Below are 6,329 nucleotides of genomic sequence, written 5' to 3'. Positions count from 1 at the left end.
TTAAAAGTTTGAGTTTTCAAAGTAAGTGTGGGTTCTGCCTTGTCGGACGACTTTATCGAGGAAAACGGTGTGCCTCTGGGTTCCGTCTTGAGCGTCGTCCTCTTTGCTATCACCATATACCCTACAATGGCCTGTCTACTGCCCTGCACCTCTGGCTCCCTACTTGTTGACGATTTTGCCATCTATTGCAGTTCTCCACGGACTCGCCTCCTCGAGCGGCACCTTCTGTGATATCTCGATTGTTTTTACTCGTGGAGCATCAACAGTGGCTTTCGTTTCTCACTGACACAACAGTTTGTATGAATTTCTGCCGGTGCAATTGGTTTCTTCTATCGTCTTCACACCTCAGACCTGTTTCTCTTCATTTTGTCGAAACTACGAAATTCCTGGCACTCGTGCTCAATAGGAAACTTTCTTGTTCGTTTCACGTGTCTTTCCTGGCTGCTCACTGCAGTCTCTCAATGTCCTACGTGTCCTCTGTGGTACTTCCCGGGGAGCAGTTCGGAACACCTCCGTGTGTACCGGTACCTCGTCCATTAGAAACTAGACTGTGGGTGTCTCGTTTATGCATACCCTTCACCACTTTGGTTTCGTGCGGCAGTCGATGTTCACCTTGGCCTTCGTTTGCCTCGTAAGGACACTACTCCGGCCTCGCCCTATTGCATTTGGTATCGTGACCTTTGCACAGAACTTCGAATTAGTACCTCAGTGTACACTGACTGCTCTTAGAGTGACCGTGGTGTCAGGTGTGCCTTCCTCATTAGCACCAACATTTTTCGGTTTCAGCTTCTGGAACATAGCTCAGTATTTACAGCACAGCTCTCCTCCCCGTATGAGACAACGCAGTACATCTGGCGACAGAGGCTTTCCGATTGCGTCATCTGCTCATAGTCTCTCAGTGCCCTTCATAGCCTCTGTGTGCTGCAGACTGTCCATCCTTTAGTGCGACGGGTCCACGAAAGCTGTCACTCGCTCACTCCTGACGGAGCCACCGTCACGTATACGTGGGTTCCCGGTCTCGTCGGTCTGACAGGAAACGAGGCCGCTGACGCTGCTGCCGAGGCTGCAGTCCTCGTACCTCGGCCCGCCAGTTCTTCTGTTCCCCTCGTCTCCGCATTGCAGTCTCTGCGCAGGTGGTTTCACTACGGCTTCACCACCGGCCCTCCCTTCACAGCAATAAGCTGCGGGTTATTAAGCCCGGTTGTCCGAACATCGTTGTCTTCCTTGTTGTGTTTCTTTGTACGGTCTCCTAATTTTTTACTTTTTTTTTGTACTGTACCGGTGCCAAAGGGGAAAATTCTAGTCAGCCGTAAGTATACACGTCATACCCCACGTAAGCACAAAACAGAGGAGAGAACCCTATTATTGGCAATGTTTTAAGTGAATGAAATGAAAACTTCTATTGTAATGGAAAAAATGCATGTAAGTAATAACATACACAACAGATACAGATATTGTGCACACACAAATGCAGAATTGGCCAGTATTATTTTGGAAGTACCAGCACACATGAGGGGTGAGACAGTTACACATATTTCCCACTGACACCTGAACAGTTCAGTCACAGTTCTAGTGGTGACGTAATGGCATTCGCGACAATGTGTTTAGAACAGTGCACATTGTTATGCTGTAGACTGCGTCAGACTGCAACACGTATGACCTGAGCAAATTCTTGTCACCAGTGTTCAATACTTGATGATGATTCGGTGTCGTCAAATAAGAGTGCATCATACTAAGACTGTAAACTGAAGATGGTAACCCAGAATTACACTGAATTTTTCTGGATATCCAAACTCGTACAGCCATTGCTCGTGACTTTTTTGTATTTTGGTTGGTATTTTGCTCAGTGAATATATAACACATTTTTGGAAATATGGCACCAGTTTTACTGTTACAGTCCTGTCAGTTAAAAGAAAAGAGAAAAGCCATTATAGTGAGCCCCATGTATTTTGTTGCCACAGTGGTTTTTCTTTCTTTTGTGCAGTGATTTATTTCTAATATTGATTTTTCTCCTTACTTTGATTTTATACTGCATGTGCTTCTGTCCATTCCAGTATCATTTGGTGCACTGGAAGAACAATTGTTTAAACGCCTGTGTGCACACACTGTAATTAGTCTCTCGTACCTACAAGTCCAATGACACAGCAATACATAGGGGGTTGTGGTGTATTCCTAGAGCTGTCACTTAAAGCTCAATTTTGAAACTTTGTTAGTTGGCTTTCTCAGGGAACTTTATGTCTATCTACATGCACCTGCCAGTACAGTTCTTTCGACGTCCCACGGGTCCAACTGACTCACCTCGATCAGAGTAACAGTCAGACATCGTCTGTACAATCACCCACTGGAAACACACGGTTACGGGTTGTTGAGCCACAACTTGCCACACGCAGTGACCGATAACCTCTGGCACAGAGATGCAACAGCAGGGAGCTGTCATCCAGTCATCCGAGCTCACGAAGGACTGCGCCTACTCGTCACCACTGATTTCGTCCAGATTTATGGCACGTGCTCCTCGGTATTGCCAAAAATGAGAGTGATCCAAGCGGGAGATCCAGGTGGCCAACCATTTAGGGAAAAATATCTGGATGGCTGGATTTTGTGTGAGTAGGACTTGGGCACTGAGAGCTCTGTAAAAAAATTGACAGTTTTTGCCCGTTATCAATACTGATACTGACATATACTATTCCTGAGAACTCCAACACTTTTAAGAATGATTTTGTGTTATATTTTAAAATTTTTTGTAATTTTGCATTTGCTATTTTAATGTCTCATTTATTTTATTAATTTTCAAGTTATTTTAATATGCCGTGCCAACACAATTGCACGTGCACTGACTTCATCTGCTGTTGTCCCTATTGTGATTAGTGGTAAGATCTGATGGAAGTCCCTGAAGAAGAAAATGGTACAGCTGGCTATAGGACTATATTTTTTACACAAACATTGAATTGTTCTCTGAATATTATATGAGGTACTGGAACTCATCTGAAACAACTGAAGTGCATTCCTGCATCAATTACCAGTACTACTTTACTTTGAAATGTTACGGAGACTGTACGTGTCGTAGGCGTAGACTGTCAGCGCAGTAGTCGGGTGGCCCTACGCCTGTTGTGGCGATGGTATTAATTTCACAGTGGCGAGGGAATTCGTTTCGTCTTAGCTCAGGCAATTACACAAAATATTTGTGAGTGATACACGCAAACTTTTCTTGTCAGTCATTTTACCTATTGCTGGAAATGAGATCAAAATGCCTTCAGTACTTCCCTGAGATGTTTTACAGATTATGACTTATATGTAAGTTTGTAATGGCAGAAAGAAAATATTTTTGGTGATATATACTGATGGAAAAAAAATTGCAACACCAAAAAGTAATCGATGTAGAGTAATATAATTTCGGGAATACATTTGTCTAGGTAACATATTTAAGTGATTAACACTGGTAGATCACAGGTTAATGTAAGCCTGAGATAAGCCATTGAAAATGTGAAGCACTGGTACATTAATAACCTCTGTAACCACCATAATGGAAACCTGCATGCATTATGTTGTAAGGGCACCAGATACAAATACAAAATACATGTGTTTTATTCCACCTCTGAAAATGTTTACGTGCAATTGGTGCCTTCAGTGTTAACATAATAACAATAGTAATAATAATAATAATAATATAAATTTGGGCAAATGTCATCAACTACAATATAATAATCCAAGATGGATACAACACATATTTATGCAAATGTCAATAACAACAAAAAGTTTCGTAACAGATCAGTTACAAGATAAATGAACTACAGGGGTCACTCCAAAAGAAATGCACACTATTTCTGTAAAAATACAGTTTTCATTCTGCATTTGTGAAAGTTTTACAGTGTGTAGATACAAACCTTCCCACTTGTTTTCAAACTTAGTTCAATCTGTTCCTGTGAGTGGCGCTGTCACAGCATGTCTCCAAGATGGCTGCTACACTTGACATTCGTCAGAAGCAATGTGCTGTCATAGAATTCCTGTGCTGTGGAAACGAGGCAGTGGGAAACATCCACAAGAGATTGAAAAAGGTGTACGGAGATGCTGCTGTCAATCGCAGTACAGTTAGTCCGTGGCCAAGCAGGTTATGTGACGAAAGCGGGCACGGCAATATTGAGGACTGTCCTCGCAGCGGCAGGCCTCGTACTGCACACACTCCAGACAATGTGCAGAGAGTTAACGAATTGGTGACTGCTGACAGACGCATCAGAGTGAACGAATTGTTGCGCTACATTGGGATAGGGAAGGAAGTGTTTGCAGAATACTGAAGTTGTTGGCGTTAAAAAAGGTTTGTGCCAGGTGGGTTCCCGGCACCTGGCGGGCCTCACGTCCAAAAATTTTAACTGCTAACACAGCCAATACAAGGAGCTGCAAATCAAAATGATGGATATTTCGTCGCCCAGCCAGGCATTCCCCAGCAAGCTCTACAACAAATACAGGAACACTTTAATGAAGCTTCAGAAGACAACTCTCAATACACAGTTTAATAAAAATTGCCTAGCTAATAATGTAATTCCATATTATATCAAAAACTCTGTGAATAGCATGTCATCTGCACCAAAGAAAGTGTAACAGAAAGTGGAGATTTTGTGGCTAAAGCATGAAATTAGGGAATTATATGCTAAAAAGTAGTTGCTTAGCACTAAACTTTACCAAACACATTTAGATGCTCACTTTGAGGAAATAACAGAGAGAGAAAAGGCATATATTCAGAAAGTAATGCAAGAAAAACGAGAGAAACAAAACAGAAAACTCAACAGAATAATCAACAGCACAAACACACCCACTAAAAACAATCTCAACCAACAATATAAGTTCCATGACGGAATTGTTAACCTACCTGACATAAATCTTACCGAACAAGAAAAGAACCTACTAGAAAAAGGGCCAAAACACAACATTAACACTAACATATCACACAAAACAATAGAAAACCTAATAACGGAATCAGGAGACATTTTACAGGAACAAGAAAGACTCAGCACCCCAGAGTTTAATGCAAACTAGACAAGAGAATTAGTAGCTGCAGAAATATCACAGATAATCAGAACACACAAATCCACAATTATTTCTAATCATAAAACATCAAAGGAAATCACAGCCAGCAAACTTAAAATAAATTAAAACAGAACAATGCCATAGTAACAAGAGCAGACAAAGGGAATATTACTGTAATTATGAATGAAAAGGAAAACACAGAGAAAACACTAGATTTTCTCAAAGACAACAACATCACAAAACTGATCAGAAAAAAACATTCAACAGACACTGTAAAACATCAATAATACATTCTCAAAAAGCCAGGTAAAGAGGATGACACAGGAAAATGCAAAAGCACCCACCCTAAATGCCCTACCAAAGGTTCACAAGGATAATATCCCATTAAGACCCGTAATTAACTTCCAAAATGCTCCATCCTACTACATAGCCCATCAAACACACGCACTACTTAAAACGCTGTACACGTTTGATAACAACAGGAATCTGGAAAACTCAAAGGAGTTAATAGACAGAATCAAGAACATACACATACCGGACACAGCAACCCTCATATCATTCGACGTCACATCAATGTACTCTTGCCTTCCAATAAATGAAACAATCATCGTCATCACACGAATATTAAAACAACAAGGAAACATACCAGACACACAAATCAATGAAATAACCAACATACTCAAGACCATTACATCACAAAATAATTTTGTATTCAATAAATAATTTTATTCTCAACACGAAGGACTGCCAATGGGATCACAACCTGGACAATCTTCAGACCCATAATAAAACCAAAGAACTACAGGTTATATACTGGTACCGTTATGTCAATGCCTGATTGATGAACCACATACACACATAGAACAGCTACACAATGAAATAAGCAACTTACACCAAAAATTAACTTCACATTAGAAACAGAAACTAACAACACACTACACTTTCTAGATCTCACCATACAAAAAACAAACAACACACACAACTTCACAATATTCAGGAAACTGACAACCACAAGCACCACCATTCACAACCTATCAAACCACCCATTGACACATAAGCATGCAAACTTCTGTTTCTTCATGGGTGTTCTGTTTAATCTGTGGAGCATGAATCTGAACTACACACAAGAACTAAACAAAATAAAACAAATAGCAGCAGAAAATGGTTGTACCCTCATATGGTAGACAAGTTAAATGAAACAATATGCAAATAGTACAAAAATGAACACAGAACACACCACACACACACACACACAAATCCTCACCCAGCACAGAACAACACAAAACACAACAGAGCAACAACACACACAT

Source organism: Schistocerca serialis, chromosome 8 (assembly GCF_023864345.2).
Source record: "Schistocerca serialis cubense isolate TAMUIC-IGC-003099 chromosome 8, iqSchSeri2.2, whole genome shotgun sequence".
Classification (NCBI taxonomy): Eukaryota; Metazoa; Arthropoda; class Insecta; order Orthoptera; family Acrididae; genus Schistocerca; species Schistocerca serialis.
This window is presented reverse-complemented; position numbering follows the sequence as displayed.